Below are 18,137 nucleotides of genomic sequence, written 5' to 3' on the forward strand. Positions count from 1 at the left end.
TGAATCATTTTAAGTTCCCAGTGTTTTAGTTTAATATGCTTGTCAATTCAGCTTGTGATAGAGCCCATGAAAAACTCAGATGTAAGAAAATCCTATTAAAATGATTTAATGTTTGATCCTAATATAGAGACTTAATATAGAGATTGAATAGTTCCTCTCATTCCAGACCACAAATAAATGTAAGCCAGGGTAGTGAAATGTATCAAAAGTAAAGAATAACAAAAGAAACGAACAGGATCACAAACAAGCTACTCATCATGAAATCAGATAAAGGCAATTTATAGAAAAAAGCAAAACATGTCATCTAAGATAAGAAAATAATTATAATTTTTAATGTTATGATATCTAACTGTGATGAATATACATTTTAATTTGACAGATAATATATTGTTGCTAAGAATGTATACAAATGGTCTGCCAAAGCTGGGTATTTAGAAATATTGCAAGAAATGCAAACCTATGGCAACTGGTTGTGTAGCCTTTTACTGTCTCAATCAATACACAGCTGCCATGTCAGCCTGGGTGCTCTTGTTTTCATTATAATAAATAAGATATACAGCTGATGAAATGTGGGTGAGTAGTATATTTGAGGATGTGCAAAAATGTGAGCAAGCAGGAGGCTGGTTAATGTCCTTCAATATTTAAAAGTAATACATCCGATCTCACTTTGTGAAAAGTAATCCTTTTAGTCCTGTACATGTGAAAACTATTATTTTCAGGACCTGATGCTGTTTTCCAAACCAAATCTTTTCAAAAATAAAAATAATATAACAGATTTTATCTTTGATATAATACAGACACTTTAGCAAGTCAAATAGACTGTAAGATACAAGTAAAAAACAGCCAATTGGTACCTCATCCATATCCATCTATGAATCTGCATCAACACATTTTTTTTCTTAATTTCCATAGGTTTTGGGTGAAAAGGTGGTGCTTGGTTCCATGAGTAAGTTCTTTAGTGGTGATTCGTGAGATTTTGGTGCACCCATCACCCAATCAGTATATACTGCACTCACTTTGTAGTCTGTTATCCCTCACTCCCCTCCCACACTTTCCCCCAAGTCCCCAAAGTCCACTGTATCATTCTTAGGCCTTTGGATCCTCATAGCTTAGCTCCCACTTATGAGTGAGAACTTACAATATTTGGTTTTCCATTATTCCTGAGTTACTTCACTTAGAATAATGGTCTCTGGTTCCATCCAGGTTGCTGCAAATGCCATTATTTTGTTCCTTTTATATGGCTAAATAGTATTTCATGGTATATATCGATCACAATTTCCTTATCCATGCATTGATTGGTCAGCATTTGGGCTGGTTACATATTTCTGCAATTACTAATTGTGCTGCTATAAACATGAGAGTGCAAGTATCTTTTGCGTATAATGATTTCTTTTCCTTTTGGGTAAATACCCAGTAGGGGCATTGCTGGACCCAGCAGCACCACATTTTTAAGCCATCACTTCTGACATTTGCCTCCACATCCCTAAATAATTTGTTTATATTTGTATTTTTTAGTTATTACTATTTTAGACCTTACTTATTCTGTTCTTATTTTTATATGTCTTCTCATAAAACTATTTTTGGTTATTCGAAGTTCAGTGTTTATAATTTTTAATGAAGAATTATTCACACCTGCATCGACTACTATAATTATGTTACTTTATTTTGCAAAGTTCTTCTTTTTTTCACTTAGTTTTTCAATTTCATTATCATTTCACTTCTATTATTCGTTCATGCTGACCTTTAATATTATAAACTCTTGGTCAAATCTATCAAGTGTATTATCTGTCTTATAATATTTTCTTGGAGACATTGCTCCTTGTGTCCCCTTATTACACTGAGTCTCTCCTCTAATCCCTTGATTTCTAGGTCATGGGTCTCCCATTTACTTTTCTTACACTTTTATATTGTTGGATATATCTTCTAATATTTTTCTAAGAGAAGTTACAGTAAAAGTAAAATTTTGAGAACTTAAATGCCTGAAAAATGTTTCATTGTGCATGCATACTCAATGATTTTCTGAAAATATAATTCAAGGATGAAAGTATATTTTTCTTAAAATGTTGAAGAGATTGTTCTATGTCTTCTGAGAAATTAGGTATCATTCTCCTTTTCATTCCTTTTTAGGATTTGCTTTTCTCATTAGAAGAGTTTATATTTCAAGGGTACTGAATTTGGTTTTATTTCATTTATTGTACAGGGTACAATAGAGATAATTCAATTTGAAAATAATTTTAAACAGTTTTATAAAAAATAAACTTTTTAAAACAGTTTTATTGAAAGATAATTTTTATCTTTAAACAGTTTTATTGAAAATTACTATATAATTCAGACATGTAAATTATACAATTTAATGGCATTTAATATATTCAAAGAGTTGAGCATCCATTATTACCAGAATCAATTTTAGAACATTTTCATTATCCCTATGCCCCCCAAAAATATTCAGTCTTCTGATCCATAAAAGTCTTTCAATTCATATAGTCTTCTTTAATTTTTGTCAACAATGTTTTGTGGTTTCAAGGTATAAGTTTAGATTTCTTTTACTACATTTATTTGTAAGCAGTTTTATTCTTCTTGATGCTATTATAAATATAATTGTTTTCTTCATTTCATTTTTGGCTTGTTCCTTGCTTCTTTATAGGAACAAAATAGACTTTGCTAAATGAGCTTGTGTTCTGTAATCTTGCTGAACTTATTTGCACTAATTATTATTTAACGGGTTCCATAGGGTTTCCATGTACAAGAGATTATCCTATGCAAATAAAGAGTGTTACTTCTTCCTTTCCAACTTAGATGCTTTTTGCTTATTTATTTTTCTTAAACAAATTATCTGGCTAGAATCTCTAGCACAATGTCAAATAGACACAATAAGAGTGGGTATCCTTTTCTTATTTCTGAGCTTAAGGGGAAAGCATTCAGTCCTTTACCAGTTAGCATGATATTAGCTGTGGGCTTTTTGTACATGATGTTTTCTGTTGAGAGAGTTCCCTTCTACTTGCAGTTTGTTAAGTATTTTTTTTTTATCCATAAAAGGGTGTTGGATTTTCTCAAATGTATTACTGAGATCATTGTGTGGCTTTTGCCCTTTATTTTATTGAGAAGTATTACAATTATTTATTTTTAAATGTTAAACTGAACTTGCATTACTGAAACAAATCCCTTTTTAAATGGTGTATAATTGCTATATTTCATTTGCTAGTATGATGAGAATTTTTAATAGGTATTCATAAGAAATAATCTTCTTTAGTTTTCTTTTCATGTGGTATCTTTGTCTGGCTTTGGTATCAAGGCTAGCCTCATAAAATGTGTTGAGAAGTGTTTCCTCCTCTTCTATTGTTTGAAGAGTTTATCAAAAATTGTTAATTAATTCTTCTTTGGTGGAATTTACCAGTGAAATATTCTGGTCCTGGGCCTTCCCATTTGATAAATGTTTTACTTACTAACTCTATTTATTTTGTTAAATATCTATTTGAATTTTTTATTTCCTCTAGAGTCAGTTTCAGTAGTGTGTGCCTTCTAAGGAATTGGTCTATTTCATCTAAGTGTTCTAATTTGTTAACATATGGTTTTTTTATAGTATTCTCTTAGAATTCTTTTTATTTCCTTAAGTTTGGTAGTAATGTCTATCCTTTTATTATTGATATTAATAATGTAAATTTTTCTTCCTTATTTCTTGTTTAGTCTAACTATAGGTTTGCCACTTAAAATTTTTTTAATAAGCAGCTGTTTATTTTGTTTACTCTCTTTTCTTCTATCCTCCATTTCATCATTTTTTGTTCTAATCCTTATCACTTTCTTCCTTCAAATTGCCAGGTATATATATTTTTCTTTTTTCAGTGCCTTAAGTAGAAAGTTAGATTGTTGATTTGAAATTTTTCTTAAAATACGCACATTTATGGCTATAAATTTCCATTTATGCACTACTTTAGCTGAATTCTATATGTTTTGATAAGTCGTGTCTTCATTTTCATTCTCTCAAACTGTTTTCTAATTTTTATCATGACCACTTTTTTAACTTGTTCTTTGTTTAAAAGTGGGTTAATTTCTATATTTTTCTTAATTTCCCCTTTTTTCTGCTATTTATTTTTTAAATTTCACTACAGTGTGATCAGAAAATGTACTTTATATTTTTCAACTAATTTAAATTAACTGAGGCTTGTTTTGTGGCCTAACACATGATCTATCCTGAAAATTGCTCACAGTGCACTTGAGAAGAATGTGTGTTCTGCTGTTTCTGGGTGACGTGTTCTATAGATGTCTTCTAGGTCTAGTGTGTGTGGGTTTTTTTGGTGTCTTCTAGTTTCTTGTTGATCATCAGCCTAGTTCTATACATTGTTGAAACTTAGATATTGAGGATTCCACTATTATTGTTGAATTGTTTCTTTCTTCCTGCAATACTTTTAGTTTTCATTTCACATATTTTGGGGAATTTGTAATTTGCTTTTGTTGTTTGGTACAAATGTTCATCATTTGTATTAATTCCTGATGGACTGACCTTTTTAACATTATAAAATTTCCTCATCTATAGTACATTTTTCTTTGCTTTAAAATCCATTTTTTTCTGATATTATTATAGCCACTTTAGCTTTATTATGCTTGTGAAATGGGAAAAGTTCCCTCATCCCCCTCGCAGGGCATGTGATGGGGGTGTGGCTCACTTCTTTCAGTGCACTGCTGCTCAGACCTCTAGCGGAAGTATGCAGATGGGCAGGTTGTGAAGGCTCCAACCCCCCAGCAGTGTCTAGGGGTGAATGCCCCAGTGGGCGTGAGTTACAGGGTGGTCTTTGCAAGGTTTATACACCTTGCCTTGCAAGGTATACAAAGCCTGCACAAATGGGGCCTCAGACCATCTGTCCTCATGTCTACAGAAAAGTTTCAACTGTTGGATGGTATTGAAATGAATGGTCCAAGCCAGTGCTGGCTGTAAATTATAATTTGAACAAACCTGTGTGCAGAGAGCTATGAGGCACTTTTCCTCCAGATTCTAAGGGTCAAAGCAGTCCCATTGGTTCAGGATACACTCTAGAGGAGTATAAGCGGGGGGTGGTGAAGAGAACTGGTTGCCCATTCTGAAAGACAGGGAATAGAGGTCTCCCTCATTTCTCTTCCTTCTTTCAGTAAAAACTCAGGGTGTGATGGAGAGAGAAAGCAAGCATCCTCCCTTTCTTTTCCACCTCTTATCCCTGAGCCCCGATGACTTTGGCAGGTGCTGACCATAGGTACGGATGTGGTATGTACCCATGAAGCAGGGAAAACCTAGAGAATAGGAATCAACCGCCCTCAACTACGCCTCCCTTTCTTCCTGCTGTCGGCAAACTTTTGAGTTCCCTCGGCCTATTTATGCCATGGACCATGGGCTCCTTCTGTGGGGTGGGGGCATTTAGTCTGCAGGAATTGGTCCTGCCTGCTTACACTGTGCCTGTTGCCTGGCTTCGGATCCCTCAGACCTGGTTTTTCTTTCTAGGGCCTCAGCCTGAAGCTTGGAATCAAGTTCGGGACTGAAAAGGTATTTTAGGGGCTGGTTGTATCTGTTTAGAGTGTCCCAAATGTGCCCTGCCGAATTTGCAGTTATCAGCCAGCAGGGGTCGTTCCTCCATTAACTTCCCTATCAGAAACAGATTTGGGAGGGGGAGCCCTCTCAGAAAAGGAAAAAAAAGAAAAGCAGTTTAAGGGGCAAAAGTGGGAGACCCTGGGGGAAAAACCTCTTGCTCAGTGCAAGTGGGCCTTTCTAATCCTTGTATCTTTCTCCCAGTTCAGATCCGGTTGAATTCCTTGGCCAGGGAAGAAAAGGTTCCATTGGCACAGTGGGCAAGAAGTGCCCGTCTGTGGGAGGGTGGCTTGTGGAATCACGGGTGCTGCCACAGCTTTCTTCCACGCCTGTCTCCTGGCTGTTGGGTATGGCCTTTGCCTGCTGCAGGCACACTAGATGCCCGAGCTGGGAGGGGAAATGATAAGGAGAGGTGCCCTGAGCCTGTGTGCCTACAGCTGTCATGGTGGAGGCATACATGGCACCTCTAGGAAAAATTGGTCTGATTTGCACCTTTGGTGGCTGAACCAAACGCTCATTTTACTTAGTAACATTGCTGCAGCCGGTAGCAAAACTCTTAACATTATAATGGAAGAGATAAAAGCCATTTTAAACTGTGAAAGAGACAAAATAAAAATGAAATCGAAGGGTTTTGACCGGCCCTGTTAGGGCAGAGTTTTTAAGACTCTGTGAAGGGAAACAGAGCCTCTTACCTGCAGGAAAGAGAGAGAGGTGGTAGTGTTTTGGAAGAGAGGCAGGCCTTACAGTTTTGTATTCACTCACACTCACCTTCCAAGATCCAGGATGAGCCCCCAGTTGAAATGGGAAAAGTTCCCTTATCCCCCTCTCAGGGCATGTGATGGGGGTGTGGCTCACTTCTTCAGTGCCCTGCTGCTCAAACCACCAGGGTGAGCATGCAGATGGCTAGGTTGTGAGGCTCTGACACCACGGCAGTGTCTAGGAGTGAATGTTTATAGCTGAAGCCCCACTGGGTGTGTGTTACAGGGTGCTCTTTTAGTTCAGCCATCCGTAGGCAGCTGTGTTAGCTCAATTAGACCCCCTGCCTTATCACAAGGATAGAGGCCTTTCTGTATCACAAGGTTGTTTGCCTTGGTGTACTGGAAGAATTGGATCACACGTTGGCTTGGAGAATGAGTGCAAAGTTTTATTGAGTGGAAGTTCTCAGCAGACGGATGGGGAGCCAGAAGGGAGTTGGAGTTGGAAGGAGGTTTTCACCTGGATTCAGGCCACTCAGCAGCCCGGGCTCTCCTCTGACCGTCCCAGCCAAACTCCCTGTCATTCAGCTGGTCGATGGCCTGCTGGCTTGCTGGCATCTGTCAGCATGCTCTTCCACCAGTGTCCTCTTGACATCCAGCTACTGTGTCTTCTTCCACCATTGTCTTCCTCTTGACATCCAGCTGCTTGAGTGGGTGGCCACTGGGTCTCAGAGTTTTTTATAGGCACAGGATGGGGGCATGGCAGGCCAGGGTGGTCTTGGGAAATGCAACATTTGGACGTGAAGGAAGGAGTGCGTGTCCTCACCTAGGTCCGTGGGCGCAGACCCGGCAGTGGGGCCCTAAGCCAGGGACCACGCCATCCTCTGCCCAGCACTTCCCTGCCCTCCTTCCATGTAAGTTGCTGTTTGTATGGTATCATTTTATATTCAACCCATTTTTCTTTTTAAGAGAGCGGTGTCTCACTCTGTTGCCCAAGCTGGCCTCAAATTCCTGGGCTCAAGTGATCCTCCTGCCTCAGCCTTCAGAGTAGCTGGGACTATAGGTATACAACATCATATCCAACTTATTTGTATATTTTAATCTAAAGTATCTCATATTGACAGTATATAATTTGATCCCTTTTTCTAATCCAATCCACCATTCTCTGCCTTTTGATTAGATTGTTTAATCTATCCAAAATTTTATATTTTAATTGTTATAATTGCTTTACAGCTGTTATTTTTGTTTTTAGATATTTTTTATATCCCATCTCTTTTTCTTTCCTCTATTCCTCCTTAACTGCTTTCTTTTGCATTAGGCAATTACCTACTGTAACATTTAAATTTCCTTAATTTTTTCACTATATTTATTTTTAGTTATTTTTAGTGGTTGCTGTAGTGGTTCCAAATACCTCTTAACTTATCAGAATATACTTTAGATCTATACCAAGTTAATTCCAGTGAGATACACAAATATTACTCCTATATAGCGCTATTTCCTCTTCCCTATTTTTATCCCAGTAATGTTATTCATACTATATGTTGCAAACTCAGTACTATAATTATTACTTAATATAACTTAATATTAATCAGAAGAACTGATAAAAAAGGAAAACATGCTTATTTGATAGTATTTCTTATATTTACTTTCCTAGTTACTGTTTCTGATTCTCAACATTCCTGTTGAGAGATGACTAGTGTCATTGTCTTACTTTGATACAACTTTAATTCTCCACTTGTTCTTTGTTATGTTATTGCTAAATACTCTATATTTGTGTATTTTATAAGGCAAGCAATAAAATCATGTACACAATGTTTTAAACAATTGCATTTTAAACCAGTTAGGAGAATAAAGATGAATATATATGCATTTATACTTTAAAAAAAACTAATTACATAATTAATATTTATTAGCACTCTTTTTTTTAGAAAAGGAATTTAAGTTTTCATCTGGATCTACTTGCTTTCAGCCCGAATAACTTATTTTAGAATTTCTGTTAGGCCATGCAAAGTAAAAACAAATTCTCTGGTTTTTGTTTATTTGTCTTTATTTTTTAATATTTTTATGTTGCCTTCATTTTTGAAAGATTGTTTCTCTATACTGTTGTTGATAGTTTAGAAAGATGCTTGGCTGATTTTTTTCTTTGTCAGTTTGTGTATAATATCCCATTGCCCCTTGGTTTTCATAGTTTTTAATGGGAAATTACCTGGCAGTTGTATGGGGCTTCCCTGAAACATAATGAGTTGCTTTATCCTGCCCCTCTCAATAACTTTGTCTTTTAGCATATTTACCATGATTTATATGGTTATGTATGTTGTTACATTTATCCTACCTATAGGAATTGAGTCTTGGATATATACATTAATATATTTTAGACAATTTGGGAAGTTTTCAATTATTATTTCTTTGAATATTTTTCTTCTCATTTCTTTTTCCTCTCATTTTAGTACTTCCATTACGCTATAGTTGGTGCAGTTAAATTTGTCCCACAGTTCTCTGAGGCTCCCTTCATTTTCCTTCATTCTACTTTCCCTGCATTCTTCAGATTGCATGATCTCTATTAAATTGCCTTCGAGTATGTTGATTCTTTCTTCTGCCAGTTCATATCCACTGTGCTATTTATGTAATATTAAAAAATTTTATTATTGTTTTCAACTCTAGAATTTTTATTTGGCTCGTTATAATTTCTATCTTTTTATTAGTGAGATATTATCTTAATTTTTTTTTTTACTTCTTTTAGCATGGGTTCCATTAGTTTTGGGTACATATTTATAATTATTACTTTGAAGTATTTGTTAAATGTGACATCTGGTTCCTCTCACAGGCAGATTGTTTCTTGTTATTTTTTTCCATTGTGTGACAGTCTTTCCCATTTATTTGTCTCTCTGAAAATGTTTGTTGTTGTTGAAATCTGAACAGTTTAGGTAATACATTGTAACAACTCTGGATACTGATTTCCCTCCCTTATCTCTGAGACTTGGTCTTACTGCTTTTCTGTTAATTCGTTTTGTGACTTCACTAGGCTATTTTAATTAAGCCAATTTCCCTCACAGTTAGTCTTTGTTGTTCTTCTTCAGAAGGTGCAAACATGAACCTGCACACAGTTCATGTGTGTCATTCCTGCACTCCGGAGTGACAGTAATTTTTAGCTGGCTCTCTTTGTCTCTTTTTCTAATGTCTATGTTAAACTATGTAGCTCATGTGGTATTAGACTCTAGGCTCCACTAATTGCCAGCTTAACACTGTATTTTTCAAGAATGCCCTGGAGTATAAATTCCCAGCTGTCTGATCCAATTAAATTCTGGCAGGGGTAGTTTTTAGTCCAGCATTTGAGGTTTGCTCTGATTCTAGTAGTGCTTTTGCTAGCCGTCTCTTTTCCTGATCTTTCTGGTGAACAGCCTGATTTATAGTTGAGCTTGTTGATTTAAATGAAAATAAACTATTGTTTTTGAGAGTTTCCTTAAGCCATGATTTCCTTACCCTTTTTCAGATTAATTTCATTAAGGAGAGTTTTGAAGCTCTATTTTCTTATGGATTCCCTCTCCCCTGGGCAAAGTTTCTGAGCCTGGGTGGTATGGTAACCACTGGTGCTCTCAGCCTGCCTCACTGTGTGTGGAATTTCTGCCCTGCTAGGGCAAGGGCAATAAAGAATCCAGTATTCTTTGCCTACCATGCCAGGGTAGAGCCTTCATGTATGATTTCAGGTTGAATGGACAAAAGAGTTCTTGACTTCTTAGCTGTTCTAAGAATTTGGCCTCTTCAAACTGAAATTGCAGGTGACAAAATGCTGGAGGTCTGTTTTTACTAGTAGACTATGGTAACAATTTATTTGCATGTAGGGGAAAACAGAGCCTTGTCTTCTTGTTTACTTGGAGCTTCCTCCAAGATGAGCTGGCAGTATACGAGGTACAGAAAGAGTTACGGCTCAAATGTCACACATTCTCACTGTTCTTACTAAGTCTTAGTAAATTTTCTTGAATAAATACTTTATCATTTGCTATATTTCTTTAGAATAATGTCCAGAGACTTTGATCATTTTTATTAATTAATTTAGAGCAGTTTAAAAATTACAGTGAATTTAAGGATAAAGCACAGAGAGCTCCTAAATATGCCCACACCCTCACTGCACAGTTTTCCCTATTATGAATATTTCACATTAATCGGTATATCTGCTATAACAAATGTTAATTTGCTGTTATTAACTGGAGTTCATAGTTTACCTTAGAGTTCACTCATTTGTTGTACAGTTCTATGGGTTTTGAAAATATAGGCGTGCCATGGAGATGGTATGCTTCAGTTCTAGACAATGACAGTAAAGCAGATATTACAATAAGGTAAGGCTTAGGAATTTTTGGGTTTCTCAGTGCCTATTAAAGTTAGCTTTGCACAATACTATAGTCATTTGAGTGTGCAATAGCAACTTGTTTAAAAAAGTATATACTTTAATTTAAAAATGTACTTTATTGCTAAAAAATGCTAACAATCATCTGAACCTTCAGTGATTTGTAATCCTTTTGCTGCAGGAAGGTCTTGCATTCACACTGATGACTGCTGACTGATCAGGATGGTGGTTGCTGAAAGTTGGAGTGGCTGTTTCAATTTCTTAAAATAAGACAACAATGCACTTTGTAGGATCAATGGACTCTTCCTTTCATAAAAGATTTCTCTAGAGTATGTGGTGCTGTTCGATAGCATTTACCGGCAGTAAAACTTTTTTTCAAAATTGAAGTTAGTATTCTCAAACCCTGCCACTGCTTTATATATAAAGATATTATGAATCCTTTGTGGTTTACCAATATTCACAGTGTCTTCATTAAGAGTAGATTCCATCTCAGGAAACCAGTTCTTTTGCTCATCAGTAAGGGACTCTGCATCTGTTCAAGATTTATCATGAGACTGCAACAATTCAGTCACATTTTCAGGGTCTACTTCTAATGCCACTTCTCTATTTTCATCACATCTTCAGTTTTTCCTCCATTGAAACTTCGAACCCCTCACAGTCATCCATGAAGGTTAGAATAAACTTCTTCAAACTCCTTTTAATGTTGATACTTTGACCTCATTGTATCAATCACAAATGTTCTAAATGTCATCTAGAATGGTCAGTCTATTCCAGAAAATTTTCAATTTAATTTTCCAAGTTTCGTTAGAGGAAAACCTATGACAGCCATCACCTTAAGAAATGTTATTTCTCAAATAATGATACTTGAAAGTTGAAATGACTCCTTGATCTATGGGCTGCAGGATGGCTGGCTCTTTGTTCTTCTCCATTAGAGATCTTGGGCTTCTTTGTGCATTGTAAATAAGCAGTAATAATTTGAAAGGAATTCTATTTTTTGAACAATAGGCCTCCATAATGGGCTTAAACTATTCAGTAAACCATGCTTTATAGAGAGGTGTTATCATTCTGACTTTGTTGTTCAATTTATAAAGCACCGACAGAGTAGATTTAGTGTAACTATTAAGGACTCCAGGATTTTCAGAATGGTAAATGAGCAGTGGCTTTAACTAAAAGTCACCAGCTGCATTAGCCTCTTAACAAGCAAGTCAGCTTGTCCTTTGAAGACTTGAAGCCAGGCATTGACTTCTCTCTGGCTATAAAAGTTATAGATGACGTCTTCTAATAGAATGTTGTTTTGTCCACATTGAAAATCTTTTATGTAGTGTGGCCACCTTCATCAGTGATTTTAGTTAGATCTGATAGAAACTTGCTGCATCTTCTCCATCAGCACTTGCTGCTTTACTTTCCACTTTAATGTTACAGAGCTGGCTCCTTTTTATAAGCCTTTCAAACCAACCTCTACTAGCTTCAAACTTTTCTTCTGTAGTTTCCACAACTCACTCAGCCTTCACAGAATTGAAGAGAATTAGGACCTTGCTACTGATTAGGTTTTGTCTTAAGGGAATGTTGTAGCTGATTTAATCTTCTACATGGACCACTCAAACTTTCTTCATATCAGAAATAAGACTGTATTACTTTCTTATCATTCTCATGTTCACTGGAATGGAAATTTTAATTGTCTTCAAGAACTTTTCCTTTGCATTCACAACTTGGCTCTCTGTTTGGTGCAAGAAAGCTAGATTTTGGCCTCTCTCAGTTTTCAACCTGACTTTTCCACTAAGCTTAATTATTTCTAGTTTTTTATTTAAAGTGAAAAATGTGCAACTCTTCCTTTCACTTGGACACTTAGAACCCATTTTGGCGTTATTATTTGGCCTAATTTCCATAATGTTGTGTCTCAGGGAATAGGGATGCCATTAATTGTTGATAATATTCTTTCAGTTTTGTGGGGTTTGTAGGCGAGAAAGCTTAGACAAGAAGAGTTGGGAATAGGTACTGCAGATCTAACTAAGCAGATTGTCATCAAATCCCTTTTTTGTCAACCTATGGTTCATTCTTACTTCTCAAGGTGCATGGCTGCTGCAGATTATTTTTGTAAGTGTCTATGTCTCCTTTCAATTTCATTTACTTTGGTCCATCCTCACTGTAAGAGTCCTGCATTACTTCTGTTCTGTGTCACTGCAACAACCTCCCTAGACCTTGTACTCTAACTGCTCATAACTTTCCAATCTTATTTCTGTCAATAATAATTTTCTGTGTCATAAATCTAATGTTACAACATTGGAGAATTGCAATGACTTCCTATTGATGTAACAAGTGTATTTCTATTTATTAATAATGTATGTTGTATATATGTATGTTTTAAGTAAAATATGTGTATTTAAATGTATGTATGCAATGTATATATTAGCTATAAAATATAAATTCTACTTATATAATCAGATCATCACATATAAAATTGCATCTACCTATTGTCAACCTAAATAGCAAACAGAGAGAGGCTCTCTAAAAGAAAATGATGCTTATTTGAGAATAGAGCATTGCAATGGAAATACACATTTCATAGTAACATATGAGCATATTTCAGGGAGGTAAAAGAAGACAAAGGTTTTTAAAGAAAAAAATGAAAATGGTTACATAATTGTTTTAAAAGTATTATCCTTGGATATAAAGATTAATAACAAGAGGGACCAAGGTTGAAAAGGCAGTTGCTTGGCAGATTTGCTTGCAAAAGTATTTTTCTTTTTTTGTAAGGGTGTAATGGGCTTCATGCAAATTTTTAAGTTTGTAGAGTCATTTTTAATAATTTTTGTTATTATTCATACAAGTGTGAGAACCCTCTCTTCACATCTTATCTAGCTCTATTTGGCAGGTTTTTAAAAATAGTAACTTTATTTTTATTCTGATATCTTTCACATTTCTTCCTTCTGATCACAGTATTTCTCCAAAAACAACTGATCATCCTGTAGTTAGGTTTTTGTATTCTGTGGTGGCAGCATGGACCTTGTTGTTCTTGTCCCATGTTTTGGTGGAGTGATTGGCAACTAGAAATCAGTGTCAAAACTATTGTTAGCCACATTTAAGCAAAAAGGGAGGTTTGAAGGGAATGGCTTTCAGGCTAAGTTCACCTGGAGTCCAGGATTAAGTTTAATTTAGTCTGTTCTGTAGCCCTTTACTATTATTTCAAAGTACTAGACCAGTGATTATTCTGTTAGTAGTTTTAATTCTGCAAAAATTTAACAAGTAACAGATACAAGGTTTACAATAAAAATAAAATAAGAATTAATAGTAATATGACAATTCCAGTTTGCAAAATGCATTTGACCCATAAACCTAGGCTTAAATACAACCAATTGAATAAATTAAAAGACCATAAGGAATTAGGTGAGACCTGTTGTAACCATGTGGCCAGGGGTTTTTGTATTGTATATATGGGTTTCAACTTTCCCAAAAAAGTTTATCGAGGTCAGTATAGTATTGACAATAGTTTTAACCAATGGATACTGAAGAATCTTCTAGGCCATGTTTTTTCATGTTACCAGGAGAAGATAATTGTGAAATTTCAATTACACTGTTATCCTGCCAAGTAAAAAAGGTACCATTAAGGGGGGTAAGAGTCTCACAATGATGATTGTTGTACTGATGTCTTGGTCAAATACCTGATCTTGGTTTCTAGTTTGAATATCTCTGGTCATGCCACTGGGTGGTTTGGTGAACTTTTGTGTGGCTTATACATCAAGCAGAAACCCAGTTACTTAAAATTTATCTAATTCAGCTTATAGGGTCTTAGGAACAGAACAGTTTCCATTTTTAGTAACTTCAGGGAAGAAAACTGGGTTGGAGGAAGCTAGAATGATTCAGGATCTAGTGTAGTCTACAAGTAGATAAGAAGACTGTGAAAACAGTTCACAGGGCTACAATCCAGTAACAGTTTTATATAGTTACAGTTATAACTATAAAAATTATATCTATATAAAAATTATAGTTTTCTGTGTGTGTGTTTTTTTTTAGACACGTAATTATTTCTCGCTACATTGATCATATAGAAGTCTCAGATTTAAAAACCTCTTGAGGATAGGAAACCAAAGCAAGACAGACTTTACTTAAGTTTCCTGGGCCTGATGGGAAATGACAATTTTTATTCATTCACTGTTAAGCTGGGAATCCTCAAAATCAAGCATTCGATGCACCTTCTTAAATATAGTATTCTTGATAAAGCCTTGGTAAATGCCTAATGTTTCTAATTGTGTCTTGCTATAAAGAGAAATGAGACTTCTATTAAACTTCTGCAAACCCCATTGTCACAAAAAGTAAGAATGCTCACAAACAGATTCCAAACTTTGGAAGAATCAAGTAAGGAGAGAAACAAAATGCTTCCACCTTTGTTCACAAAAGTATACTTTACCAAATTTATGTAAACTAGAGAAAGCTTAAGAAAGAAAATATCCTTAAATCTGGAAAGCAAAACATTTAAGTAAAGAACAAGTAAGGTTACATATAAAAAGTCTTAAAAAATATCTTCATTATTTATTCAATTTCATGTAATTAATTTTTGCTCTGCTTGATCTTGATTACAAGTTTCATGAACCCATGAGTTTTATTAGAGTTCTGGAAAGTTTTTTGTATTCTATTAATGTTAAAGTTATTAGAAATCTGTATTCAAGACTGTTTGTTAGAGTTCTTTCCATGAAAAGCAATTTTAGACTATAGGTAATTGAAAAACATGACAAAAAAAGATGACAAACACTTATATTTGCCATAGCTAAAAATCGGATGAAAGTTTCCAACTGAAGAGAAAATTAAGTTATTTTAAGATTACTTAAGATTTTTTAAAGCATTTTAAGATAATAACAAGAATCTTGACTGACAGCACCACCTCAGGACCATCAGACCTTTATAAATTTTACATAACTTTCAGAACACTTGCCTCAATAAGAAATCCATATTAATGTAACTTTAAAAAAGATTTAACATAACCAAAACTAGTACTAATATATCATATTTCTATAAATGTATATACTTCTTGAAACATTTACATCAATAACATACCCATAAATGTAACTGAAAGAGTATCTAGTATCACCAATTATTTGAAAATGCTTCCCATATAATTTACCAAATAAGCCTAACAATTTAATTTATCTACAAGATGAGAGATACATTCTTTAATGCCTTCCAGGGGCCCAACTGGAGAATCCTAAAGTTAATTCTAGGTCAAAAGACTTAACTTAGGATTTTGATCCTGAGGAAGCCTGCCAAAGACATCAAAATGTTCAAAATACTCGACCAAAACAGAATCACAAGTCATCGTGGAAATAATAGTAATTCATTTAACCAGAGTGATAATTGAAAGACTTCACATTCATCACAGAAAGTTAGATGTATGTAAAAAACCTTAACCATTTTAAAGCTCAATTTTTCTAAGTTATCAAAAACCTAATTAAAACAACATAGGAAATAATATTGATAAAACATAAAATCTTTGTGTTTTTTAGGTCAGGTACCAAAAAAGTAAAGAAAAACCTCCTGTGTGGATGCTTCTCCTTATGGAAAGCCTATTTCTATAACATGAAAGTAAAACCTGATGAAAAGTTACTTAAAATTAATCCGACAGAAAGAATGTGTTCAAGGTTATGAGTGTACACTATATTATAGAAGAATGGAAACAAGAAAACTAGTCCATTGAGTGGGGAAATATATATGAATCTTGGTAACAGTATGAGAAGTATCCTTATTACATGAAATAATTTCGATACATTGACAAAAGCTAAGAGTACAGAATTAAGTTATACTGGAGGAAAAGCATTGCTTTTCTAGGCCTTCATGCTAAACATTTTTGGTTCATTTGATTGTGTTTTGCTTTTATTGCTCTTTGCTTTATTGCACTTCACAGACATTGCATCTTTTTCAAATTGGAGGTTTGTGGCAATCCTCCATCAGGGTTAGAAAAAAAAAGCTACAGGAGTTGATAAAAACGTTGAAGAAGAAAGTTTTCACCCCAGCCCAGAAGACACATAGCTTTTTAAGGGTAGAAAGAGAGTTGAAGACAATAATGCATAATGAGTAAATCTCATGTAGTGTGAGATACAGCAAAAGTTGAATCGAGATACAAATTTGAAAAGTTGTAAACAAAACTTACTTCAAGAGATAAAATTACCATTGTGAATGAAAAAAGACAACATTTCTAAAACAAAACTGCGGAAATTAAATGGATCTCAGGAAGAACTGTGGCAGAGACAGAAATTGCTTGCATTTTAAAAATGGCAGTTACAGAAACAGATTTCAGAGTTAAAAAATCAAAACCTCTTGTCATTTGCCTAACAGCAGGTACATATTTCAAGAAAATCTTACTGTTCTAATACAGGGACCAAATTTTAAATTTTGTATTAGTGTATTTTTAATATCAAAGCTCAATCTTTAGCATATATAATTCCCTTCTAATTACAGCCAACTCGACCACACACAAAATTCCTACCATAAACTCCCTCTTTATGAACTTTTTTCAACCTGCTCAGACATTTTGATGTCATACTTATATTTCTCCTTTGTGCTATAATTACTCTTTCTTAAATAACCAGGCATTTTACTTTAGGACGAAAATTTGTCAAACAAGAAATTTTGTCAAACAACCTTTAAATAGCCTCTGAATTAGACAATATTATTTTTTCTTTCTCAATAATGAGCATTTTTTGTCTTAGTACTTTTTTCATTAAAAACACATCTTACTTTTTGGCACATTTTACATAGATAATTATTAATTATAATTTTTTAATTTCAGTGAACTTAAATATTAGTCAAACCTTAGTAAGCAAGAAATCTTGAATTGTCAGTCACATATTAGTATTTTATAAATGAGAACCATTTTATAATTTTCAAAAGTATGTTTCCCCATAATATATTTTTTATGTGTATTGATAGATCCAAATGTATTCAGTCTTTACATAAAGTCTAAACAGCCAATAACAAACTTATATTTAGTAAGTTGTTTCAGGGTTTCTTTTTAAATTTTATTTGGAAATGACCTAGACATTTGATGAGTTTCCTTTATTTAATATATTATTTAATATAACATAAAGTTTTAAAATTACATGAAAAGTTTACTTATAGACATCTATCCCACATAAATTTAACTATATTATTTATTTCTAGCATTTTATTTAAATTACTTATGAAAAATAAACTATTACCCAAAGCTAGCCATCATTTCAAGTTATTTTCCTGTAATCATTTTTATAACCTGTGAATATCAGGTATTCACCTAGTAAGAACCTTAAAGACATAGGTATATTGCCAATAACCCAGAAGATACAGCTGTTTTCATTAAACCAACAATACTAAATTAGGCTAATTCATCAAAAATTGCACAAACAAATGTCATTCTCTTTTAGGCTGGGTTTACAGTTTTATATCCTTTATGTCAAACACTAACAGTTTAAGATATCTAGCTGAAACAAATATAAAGCAAACCATTAAACCCAGGCAAAAATGTATGCTGATAATTGTGAAAACATTCCCTTTTTTATTTTACCAATATTTTTAAAAACTGATT

This window comes from Pan troglodytes, chromosome 12 (genome assembly GCF_028858775.2).
Source record: "Pan troglodytes isolate AG18354 chromosome 12, NHGRI_mPanTro3-v2.0_pri, whole genome shotgun sequence".
Taxonomy (NCBI): domain Eukaryota; kingdom Metazoa; phylum Chordata; class Mammalia; order Primates; family Hominidae; genus Pan; species Pan troglodytes.